We start from the raw sequence: 11,586 nt of genomic DNA, 5'->3' as shown, positions 1-11,586 counted from the left end.
TGTTCCTGCACAAAATTACAGTAAGGAGTGACTCATGCTGCCCCCGCTGTAATTTACCTGATGCCCACCTTATGGATTTGTTTTGGGAATGTACTAGACTTGGACAATACTGGAACAAAGTATTGGATATATTAGCAATTGTGTATGGTATAAGATTGACCACTGATCCAAAGATCTGTGTGCTGGGTATTATACTGGATACTACTAAAGATAAAATCCGCTAATATGATGGGGATAGAACCATATCCATACAAATGAACTAGTAAAGTGATTATCCCAAAAACAACACAAACAAAACACTATAGGCATATGCTAATAATCCAACTTTATTCTAGTGAATAAGAGGTGTATAACTCTTAGAAGATAAAAATTACACGGGGATATCACTTATACAAAACACTCAACATAGTTACAAGTTCACTGCATCTTCGACGCGCTATCCCATTGTGGTGTTGGTTCATAAGGAGTCTCAAAACAGGTGTTAAACTAGCACGACAATGGGGAAAGGCATTGAGGTCATGGTGAACTGGTACCTATATGTAACTCAATATGTCTCTACAGAAGCTTTGGAGCAAGAAAGCGCAATAGGGTCTTAACTGAGTGATCACGTGGAAAATATGTGGAATACTTGCTCACCTTGTGAGGTTGGGATCCATACAACAATGAAAGAGTTTAATGGTGTAACAGCTACTGCACAATCCACTCACTGTAAGGCCAGATTGACAGCTGAAGGAGGGAAAAATGTGCACTGCTGCGGGAAGCATATGAAGAGACCAGAACACATGAATGCAAAATGTAGGCGGTTTAATCAACGTGTTTTGAAGTATTCAAACTTCATCAGCATACAACCAGTTGATGAAAATGTAGAATATTTTGAAACAATGTGATTAAACCTCCTCTTTTCTTTATCAATGTGTCCTGATCCATGTTTTTCCCTCCTTCAGCTATCAATCTGTCTCTGATTCATTCCTGCAAAAAGCTATCTGATCTTATTAGACATTCCTAGTTTACACCCTTAACAACACTGCCTGTGTTACAGGAAATTGTGCAAGTAAGGCACCATAGCAGAGGACACATGGCTATCAAATTTCTTCTTTTTATTTGTCTTTTTTTTACAAATAATATATGCCATGTCATTTGAGTGTATATTTACACTGCATATGCTACTAGTAGCAGTTAAGCTGCATTGAGTAGTGGGAAAACCCCTTTATGAAAGCAGGCCTGTTGGTTTCAGTCTTAAATTCTCTGCATGATTGCAATTCTATTAGAGGTGTATAAAGCTGGTGTCACACTAAACGACAGCGACAACGACGTCGCTGTTACGTCACCATTTTCGGTGACGTAACAGCGACCTTGTAAGTCGCTGTTATGATCGCTGCTTAGCTGTCAAACACAGCAGAAGCAGCGATCATAAGGTCGCTGTGCTACATGTTCAGAGAGCAGGGAGCCGCGCTTAGCGCTGGCTCCTTGCTCTCCTGCAGCACACATCGGGTTAATTAACCCGATGTGTGCTGCAGCTACATGTCACAGTTCAGAGAGCAGGGAGCCGCGCTTAGCGCTGGCTCCTTGCTCTCCTGCAGCACACATCGGGTTAATTAACCCGATGTGTGCTGCAGCTACATGTCACAGTTCAGAGAGCAGGGAGCCGCGCTTAGCGCTGGCTCCTTGCTCTCCTGCAGCACACATCGGGTTAATTAACCCGATGTGTGCTGCAGCTACATGTCACAGTGCAGAGAGCAGGGAGCCGCGCGCACTGCTTAGCGCTGGCTCCTTGCTCTCCTTGCTACAGTATGCATCGGGTTAATTACCCGATGCATACTTCAGCCACATGTCACAGTGCAGAGAGCCGGCGCTGGCAGCAAGAGCGGAGGCTGGTAACCAGCGTAAACATCGGGTAACCAGGGAAAGGTCTTCCCTTGGTTACCCGATGGTTACGCTGGTTACAGCTTACCGCAGCTGCCAGTGCCGGCTCCTGATCGCTTCATTTCGTCGCTCTCTCGCTGTCACACACAGCGATGTGTGTGTCACAGCGGGAGAGTGACGACCAAAAAATGAAGCTGGACATTCAGCAACGACCGGCGACCTCACAGCAGGGGCCAGGTCGTTGCTGGATGTCACACACAGCGACAGCGACGGGACGTCGCTGCAACGTCACAGAAAATGGTGACGTAGCAGCGACGTCGTTGTCGTCGTCGTTATGTGTGACACCAGCTTTAGTGTAGATTCTGTCTATAAATCACTTTGTAACAGTTTGTCAGGGTGAGAGGTTAATGATTCATCCATCCTTTAGTTAGACGACAGCTGAATATACCCTTAGTTTGCATTGATGAATAGAGAGAGGAGAAAATACAGTCAGGGTGGTCAATTTTCCTCTGTCTAATTACAGTCAATCATTGACAATCATGGCAGATCTTTTATAACTCAGCTGTGTCGTTGTGCAGAAAGTAAGAGCATCTTTGACTCTGGGACTAGTGTACGTGACCATATATAATATCTCATCATTATCCCTTCCATGTTTTTCCTTTTAGCCATGGTAGTAGCTGATTCTGAAAAGAGAAGAAAAATACCCTCTTCTGTCCTTCTTAGCAGTGTTAGTCTGATAAAAAATGGTATACACACTGGAGAATAAATTTCAGTGTAAAAATACTTCCTAAATTATGTTGGCATGGTCTGTTGAAATTATCAGTCCAGTCACACCTTCACAATGCGAACATAACTGGCTGTACTCGTATGCATGGATGATTGGTGCAGAAACTGCCTGCTATTTCTATGCAATAGTTTGGTCTCTGAATGGGACTAGCCTAGAGCATGCTACAATATTTTTTACACATACTTCAAAAATAGCTCATGTGAACAAGCACACAGGTTTACATTGGGTCCATATGTTACCATATGGACAGCACAAGAACAAAAATGCATTCATGCAAATAAACTCCAAGACAGAAAACTACTCCTAATTCAATCACCCACTTACAGTGTCACTCATCTATAAAGCTGCTTTGTCTGTTTGACAAGAATTGTCATTAACTCCTTACAAACATCCATTGCACATGTACGGCACAAGTCAGAAGCAGATGTACAGTGCAAGCTCATTGAGAGAGATTGCTGCATATATAGCAGGTAATGGCTGAGTAATGCTGCCAGGATCTGCCTCTAACGATATCGGATGGTATTAAGCTACACCCATGAATGCTCATTTGTTTAACTCCTTTATGACCCAGGATGTATCAGCTATGTCCTTGGTCGCCTTTCTCTGGTTACCTCGGGCTCCGGCAGTGAGCCCGTGATAACCCCTACACATCTCTGCTGATCTGATCAGCAGAGATGTATGGCTAATAGGGGTAGATGGGTCGAAGATCCACCTCTGCTTGCTAACCCCTTAGATCATGCTGTCAATTACTGATAGCAAAATTTAAATGGCCGTGGTGGGGATCGCGCTGTTCCTCGCCACCATCATTGGTCCTGTGATGTGATCACAGGGCGCCTTGGCGTTGTCATGGTAACGTGGGGTCAGCTGATGACCCCTGACACTACCATTGCTCACTTCCTGTGAGAGCCGACAAAGTGCAGCATCGCTCTGATCAGGAGAAATGCACAGGTGATCAGACTATGCAGTAATAAAGTCCCCCAGGGGGATAAGTAAAATAAATAAAAAATGTAAAAAAAATATAAAAAAATGAAAAAACCTAAAAATTCAAATCAACTCCATTTCACCCCATTGAAAATAAAACAATAAATAAAAAAAAATATATTAAAGAAATATAAAATATACAAATATTATGTATCAATGCTTTAAAAAAAAATGCCCGATCTATCAAAGAGTAAAATCAATTAACCTAACTGGTACACGGAGAGCAAAAAAATTCTAGAAGCCAAAGTTACATTTTTTGGCAGCTGCAAATTTTTTTAAAACTGCAATATCCGGCGATCAAAACATTGCATCCGCACAAATATGAGGTCAGTGCCCTGGCATGTGCACACATCATTCTTTAGGCCCATCGGGATGTTATTACAGCTGGGGGTCTTCGTGCTTGTGATTATGGAGCTCCCTTGAATCAAGGTTGTGGCCTCCTTGTGATTTTCACTATGTAGACGAATACTGTGACATTGTTGTAAATAGCACAAGCAAAAAAAATAAAAGGGACTCTGTCGATACAAAATGATTACTCAAACCCAGGACAGGCGCTTGTGTACAATGGCAGGGCTAATCTTTTAAATACACCTTCCCATCTGCGTGTTTTCCATCTACTTCCACCCTTCTCTACAGTATCTCTATGAAGAAGCTGTCAATCAAGGAGGGTGCAAATTGAGGGAAAAATATAAAAATAAAGAAATTATAGCTCTTGATAGTAGAGGAAGAAAAAACAAAAATGCGAAAACAGAAATTGGGCATGTTGGGAAAAGTTTAAGATCAATGTTCACTTAAGAAATCATGTGTAGCTAATAAAGAAACAAAACTATGGTTCTGTTCGCACTATGTTTTTGCTACATTTTTGTCTACACAAAAAAAAAAAAATCAATGCTGGCAGGAAAAACACTTTTTACAATAAGCATGTTTTTGACATGCTTTTACTTGCATATTTAATTTAATTTAATTCACTTGAATGGGAAAAACTGCAAAAAATGCTGAAAAATTGACATAGAAATCACAATTATTTTGCTGGTACCTTAAAAGACAATATTCTTTCAAACACAAAAGAACACACAGAAAAAAATCCCTGCAAAATGTACATAGTATCCTAAATGCTTAAATATATCTTGTATTGCAGCAGGTGTTGTTTTTACATTTGGGCATCTGCACAAAGTTATGAGGTACATCGAGGTGTTTTATTTGATTCCATACAAGAATCAGCATAAATAAAAGTGACTATCATAAACTGTAAAACAGGAAAAACAATTAAATATGATAGTTTTTACCGTTTGTGATGCAGAACAAGTGGTCGACCGGAATGCAATTGACGGAAAGAGGTACAATTTATTAAAAGAAAAAACAATAAAAACCAATGCTCTGCCTTTGTATTTCTTTATATAGAGACTGGTGAAGAGATTTTTAATGGAAAGGTTAAATGAATGATTGTCTATCCAGTCATAGTACTATTATGTTGATACTTAGAAACGATGGTGGGCTTCATTCTAAAATCAAAGCCTTAAGGGGGCTTTACATGCAACGACATCGCTAATGAGATGTCGTTGGGGTCACAGAATTCATGACGCACAGGGGTGTAACTACCACGGTCACAGTGGTCACCATTGTGACCGTGCCCGTGAGGTCGGTGGCCCGGCGGCCGCCAGGCAGATCAGCAGCCATCTCCTTTCAGTGAGAGAGGAGCTGCGCTGATCTGTCACAGACCACGCAGCTGCTATATGACCTGGTGCTGCCGCCAACACCGAGCCCCCCCTGCCTGGTGTCAGCGGCGGCATCAAGGCCCCCTGCCTGGTGTCAGCGGCTGCGGCGGCTCCCCCGTCACCGTGCACAGTAATGATGAAGCATAGCGCGGCCGGTGCCGCACTATGCATCATAATTCTCCCCCTGTGCCTGCGCGGTGATGCCACTCCTGTGCGACTGCTGTGCTGAGTGCACAGAGTGCAGGGCGGGAGGACGCCGACCGGAGCACCGGGAGAACAAGGAGAGGGGAGAATGAGCAGTGGTGGAAGAGGAAAGCGGTGAGGACAGAGCAGCGGCTGGGGAACAAGGAGAGAGGTGAGGACAGCAGCAGTGGAAGGAAGAGAGAGGGTGAGAACTTGTTTTTGGTTTTTTTTAATAGAAATTAGTGAGTACACGGTGGCTTGGGAAGGCTGTATTATACATGGAGGCCTGGAGATGGCTGCATTATACATGGAGGTCTGGGGAGGATGCATTATACATGGAGGTCTGGGGAGGCTGCATTATTATAGATGGAGGCCTGGAGAGGCTGCATTATTCATGGAGGCCTGGAGAGGCTGCATTATACATGGAGGTCTGGGGAGGTTGCATTATACATGGAGGCCTGGGGAGGCTGGCGGCTATATTATACATGGAGGCCTGGGGAGGCTGGCTGCTATATTATACCTGGAGGCCTGAAGAGGCTGGCTGCTATATTATACATGGAGGTGGCCTGGAGAGGCTGGCTGCTACATTATACATGGGGGCCTGGAGAGGCTGGCTGCTATATTATACATGGAGGCCTGGGGAAGCTGGATGCATTATTATACATGAAGGACTGGCGAGACTGGCTGCATTATTATAGATGGAGGTCTGGGGAGGATGGCTACATTATTATATATGGAGGTCTGGGGAGGCTGACTGCATTATTATACATGGAGAGCTGGCTGCATTATTATACATGGAGGCCTGGGGAGGCTAGCCGCATTATTATACATGGAGGCCTGGGGAGGCTGGTTGCTATATTATACATGGAGGCCTGGAGAGGCTGGCTGCTATTTTATACATGGACGCCTGGGGAGGCTGGCTGTATTATTATATATGGTGGACTGGGGAGGCTGGATGCATTATTATACATGGAGGACTGGGGAGGCTGGCTGCATTATTATAGATGGAGCTCTGGAGAGGCTGGCTGCTATATTATACATGGAGGCCTGGGGAGGCTGGTTGCATTGTTATACATAGAGGCCTGGAGAGGCTGGCTGCTACATTATACATGGAGGCCTGGAGAGGCTGGCTGCATTATTATACATGGAGGACTGGGGAGGCTGGCTGCATTATTATATATGGAGGTCTGGGGGGGCTGCATAATACAAAATGAAGGACACCTTATACATGGAATATAAGGTGCATATATGGTGCATTATGCATGGAGGAGTATGGGGCTGCATAATACAATATGAAGTTTTATGGGGTTGCGTTATAATACATATAGGACTATGGGGGCTACATTATAATATATGGAGGACTATGGAGCCTACCTTATACATGGACTATGGGGGTGCATTATAAAACATTGGGGACTATGTGGTGCAGTATAATATATGGAGTACTATGGGGTGAATTATAATATATGGAGAACTATGAAAAATTCATTATAATCATTGGAGGACTATGACGGCTACTTTATACATGGAGGACTATAGGGCTGCATTATAATATATGGAGGACTATGTGGTGCAGTATAATATATGGAGAACTATGGGGTGAATTATAATATATGGAGAACTATGGGGTGAATTATAATACATGGAGATCTATGGGAAATTCATTATAATAATTAAAGGGCTATGAGGGCTACTTTATACATGGAGGACTATGAGGGTGCATTATAATATATGGAGGACTATGTGGTGAAGTATTATATATTGAGTACTATGGAGTGAATTATAATGCATGGAGAACTATGGGAAATGCATTATAATACATGGAGGACTATGGAGGTGCATTCTAATATAGGAAGGGTTATGTGTGACCCTTTATACTATTTGGAAGGCAATGTTGGGGCCATTATTGTATTTGGAGAACTATATACAAGGGGGGACAAAGATACAATCAGGGGATAGGAACCTTTTGTGCTGAGGGAAAAAGGCTCTTTCCCTCAGCACCCAGCTTTCCCATGCTCTGCTATACATCTCTCAGCAGCCAGCTTTCCCATGCTCTGATATGGGAAAGCTGGGTGCTGAGGGAAAGATGTATAGCAGAGCATGGGGAAGCTGGGTGCCGAGGACAAGATGGATATCAGAACATAGGAAAGCTGGGTGCTGATTGAGGGATTTCAGATCATGGGAAATCTGGGTGCTGTGGGTAAGAGCCAAGTGTCAGCATCATTTTCCTGTACCCCGAGTGTCAGTGTCATTATCCCGTACCCCAAGTGTCGGTGTATATGGAGGGGGGGCCCAGGTCTAAACTTTGCACCGGGGCCCATCAAACTCTAGTTACGCCACTGGTGATGCACATCTGGCCTTGTTAGCGACGTTGTTGCGTGTGAAACGTACAAACGACCGCTAATGATCAAAATTACTCACCTAATCGTTGATCGTTGACACGTTGTTCTAATCCCAAATATCGTTGCTGTTGCAGGATGCAGGTTGTTCATCATTCCTGAGGCAGCACACATTGCTACGTGTGACACCCCAGGAACGAGGAAAAACACCTTACCTGCGTCATCCGGCAACGAGGTGGGCGTCACTTTCTTTCGGCTGCTCTCCGCCCCTCCGCTTCTATTGGACGGTTGCCGTGTGACGTCACCGTGACGCCGCACGAACCGCCCCCTTAGAAAGGAGGCAGTTCACTGGCCACAGCGACGTCACTAGGCAGGTAAGTCCGTGTGACGGGTCCTAGCAATGTTGTGCGCCACGGGCAGCGATTTGCCCGTGACGCACAACCAATAGGGGATGGGTGCTTTCACCAGCGACATCGCTAGCAAGGTCGCTGCGTGTAAAGCAACCTTTAGGCCTCCTTCACACGTCCGTGGAAAAAACGCACATGTAGCACGGTAGGTCCTATACATCCATGGGGCCATTCATGTGTATGTTTGTGTCATCCATATGCTATTTGTGTGTGTGTGTGTGTGTGACATCAGTGTGACTGGCACCCAGGGGTGAACCTTGCCTCTCTGCTACCTGAGGTGAACATCAAAACGGCTCTCCCCTTAGTAAATTCTAAAAAGCGGTAGAAATATATCTTATTTACTCTTTACTAGCCTAACTTGACGCACTATGTAATACACACATTTAAATAGGAATATATATGAAACATCAGCCTTTACACTTGTTAAGGTGCTGTATAAGTAGTGGAAAAATAAATTATTTTAAGTATACTATCTACTGTACTGTTTCCGTTTCAGATATCAACAGTTGGGCCTTAACAATGAAACTAGTTCACCAAACCCTCTTGCCAGGTGGAACTTCAAGGTCTTGGACAATAGAAAAATTATAAAAACCCTAATCTCTCTTTCTCTCCCCCTCCTTTCTCTCTTTCTCTACCCCTCCTCTTCTCTCTTTGGCTGCATTCACACATACATTTTTTGCCGTCAGGCACAATCTGGCGAATACTGGATAAAACATCAGGCGCTGGATGCGTTTTTATCCTCATTGAATCCTCGGCGAAATTTCTTAGTCTGGCTGCCGGAAAGGACGCACAAGGGAACGTTTTTTGTCACCGGCAAAAAAACGCACCGCGCCGGATCTGGCGCCGTGCGGTAAGTTGTAAAATGAAAGCCTTTGGGCGCCGGATCCGTTGTAATGCAGCAAAAAACGCATTCCACCGACGGATCCGTTTTTTTTTAACTGAGCATGCTCAGATGTGTAAATTCCTTTCTGGTTAGAAAATATATCTTTCTCTCTCTCTCTCTCTCTGTCGATGTTGATGTCTCTCTCTCTGTCGGTTGGTCTCTCCCTCTCACCCCATGACTCATACTCACCGATCACCGGTGTGGCGCGGCACAGCTTTCACACTGCTCCCGCGGCGCGGCTTCTCCTGCTTTGAAAATGCCGGCCGCTCATTATTCCATCTCATATTCACTGCTTCCCCCGCCCACCAGCGCCTATGATTGGTTGCATTCCGACGTGCCCCCAAGATGAGTGACAGCTGTCTCACTGCAACCAATCACAGCTGCTGGTGGGCGGGTCTATATTGTGCAGTACAATAAATAAATAATTAAAAATAAATGGCGTACGGTCCCCCCAATTTTGATACCAGCCAAAGCTAAGCCAGACGGTTGAGGGCTGGTATTCTCAGGATGGGGGGCCCCACGTTATGGGGAGCCCCCCCAGCCTAAAAATATCAGCCAGCAGCCACCCGGAATTCCCGCATCCATTAGATACAACAGTCCCGGGACTCTACCCGGCTCATCCCGAATTGCCCTGGTGCGGTAGCAATCGGGGTAATAGGGAGTTTATGACAGCCTATAGCTGCCACTAAGTCCTAGCTTAGTGATGGCAGGCGTCTATGAGACACCCCCATCACTAAACTGTAGTAAAAGTAAATAAACACAAAAACCGAAAAATCCTTTATCTAATATATAAAGCTGAGTGTATGTATGTGTGTGTGTGTGTGTGTGTGTGTGTGTGTGTGTCCGCTAAAGGAATCTGCACCGTCGCATTTACAATCACGAAACTTTGCACAGACACCCCATGTGACTCAGGGAACGTCATAGACTATGTTTTGATGGGAATATTTAACCCCGTGCTTTACAGTTACTCTCCAAAAAACCTGCCTCCATTAAAGTCAATGGAGCTGCGAGCTATTAGGCTATTAATAGGAGCTGTAATTTGTTGCTATAGGAACAAAATAAACTGTTGGCATAAGAAGCTTATGTGTGAAGTAATAAGATGTCGGTGGTGAGATGGATAGCGATAGACAGAAAGAGACAGAGAGAGAGAGACAGACAGTCAAATAGACAGTCACAGGCAGACTGACACAGATAGGGTTAGAGACAGGCAGACAGGGAAAGAGACAAACAGAGACAGACAGAGACAGACATGGAAAGAGACAGAGAGACAGACACAGACAGGGAAAGAGACAGGCTGACAGGGAAAGAGACACAGAGACAGACAGGGAGAGAGACAGACAGACAGGGAAACAGACAGAGACAAGGAAAGAGACAGGGAAAGTGACAGACAAGTAAAGAGACAGGGAAAGAGACAGAGACAAGTAAAGAGATGGGGAAAGAGAGAGATGGGGAAAGAGAGCGACGGGGAAAGAGAGAGACACAGACAGACACAGACAGAGAGAGAGACAGAGACAGACAGAAAGAGAGAGACACAGAGAGACAGACAGAGAGAGAGAGAAACAGAGACACAGACAGAGAGAGAGACAGACACAGACAGACAAAAACACATAGAGAGAGAGAGACAGACAAAGATACAGAGAGAGAGAGTGAGAGAGAAACAGACACAGACAGACAGAGAGAGACGGACACAGAAATAGAGAAATAGACAGAGACAGTTACTATCCCGGGCAACACCCGGGTACTATAGCTAGTTTGAAATAAAAGACAAAAAAACACCCTCTTTCACCACTTTATTAATCCCCAAATACCCCTCCAGGTCAGGCGTAATCCACACGAGGTCCCACGACTCTTTAAGCTCTGCTACATCAGAAGCTGACCTGAGCGGCAGTAGAACACCGCCACTCGCTGTGAGCTCCACGCAGCAACTGAAGTGAGTCATGCTGTCAGCGGTGACGTCACTTAGGTTACCCGCGGCCACAGCTTGATTCTTGGTATAAACTGCTACAATGAATACTTTTTTTACTGGATCCGTCGCATCAGTTTTAACACAATCTGCGGCAGATCCATTGCATCAGGCACACACTGGATTGTGCCTGAGAGCAAAAACCGGATGTGTGAAAGTAGCCTAACTCTCCTTCTCTTCTCCTCTCTTTCCCTCACACTCCTCTCCTCTTTTTCCCTCCCCCTCCTCTCCTCTCTTTCCCTCCCCCTCCTCTCCTCTTTTTCCCTCGCCCTCCTCTCCTCTCTTTCCCTCCCCCTCTTGTCCTCTCATTCCCTTCCCCTCTACCTCTTTCCCTCCCAACCCTCTTTCTCTCCTTCCCCTTCCTCTCTCTCTCTCTCTCCTCTTCCTCCCTTTCTCTCTCCCCTCCTCACTCTTCCTCCCTCTCTGCCCTACTCTTTCTTTCTCCATCTCTCCCCTACTCTATCT

The sequence above is a fragment of the Anomaloglossus baeobatrachus genome, chromosome 2 (assembly GCF_048569485.1).
Source record: "Anomaloglossus baeobatrachus isolate aAnoBae1 chromosome 2, aAnoBae1.hap1, whole genome shotgun sequence".
In the NCBI taxonomy this organism is placed as follows: domain Eukaryota; kingdom Metazoa; phylum Chordata; class Amphibia; order Anura; family Aromobatidae; genus Anomaloglossus; species Anomaloglossus baeobatrachus.
Note: the sequence above shows the minus strand (reverse complement) of the source record.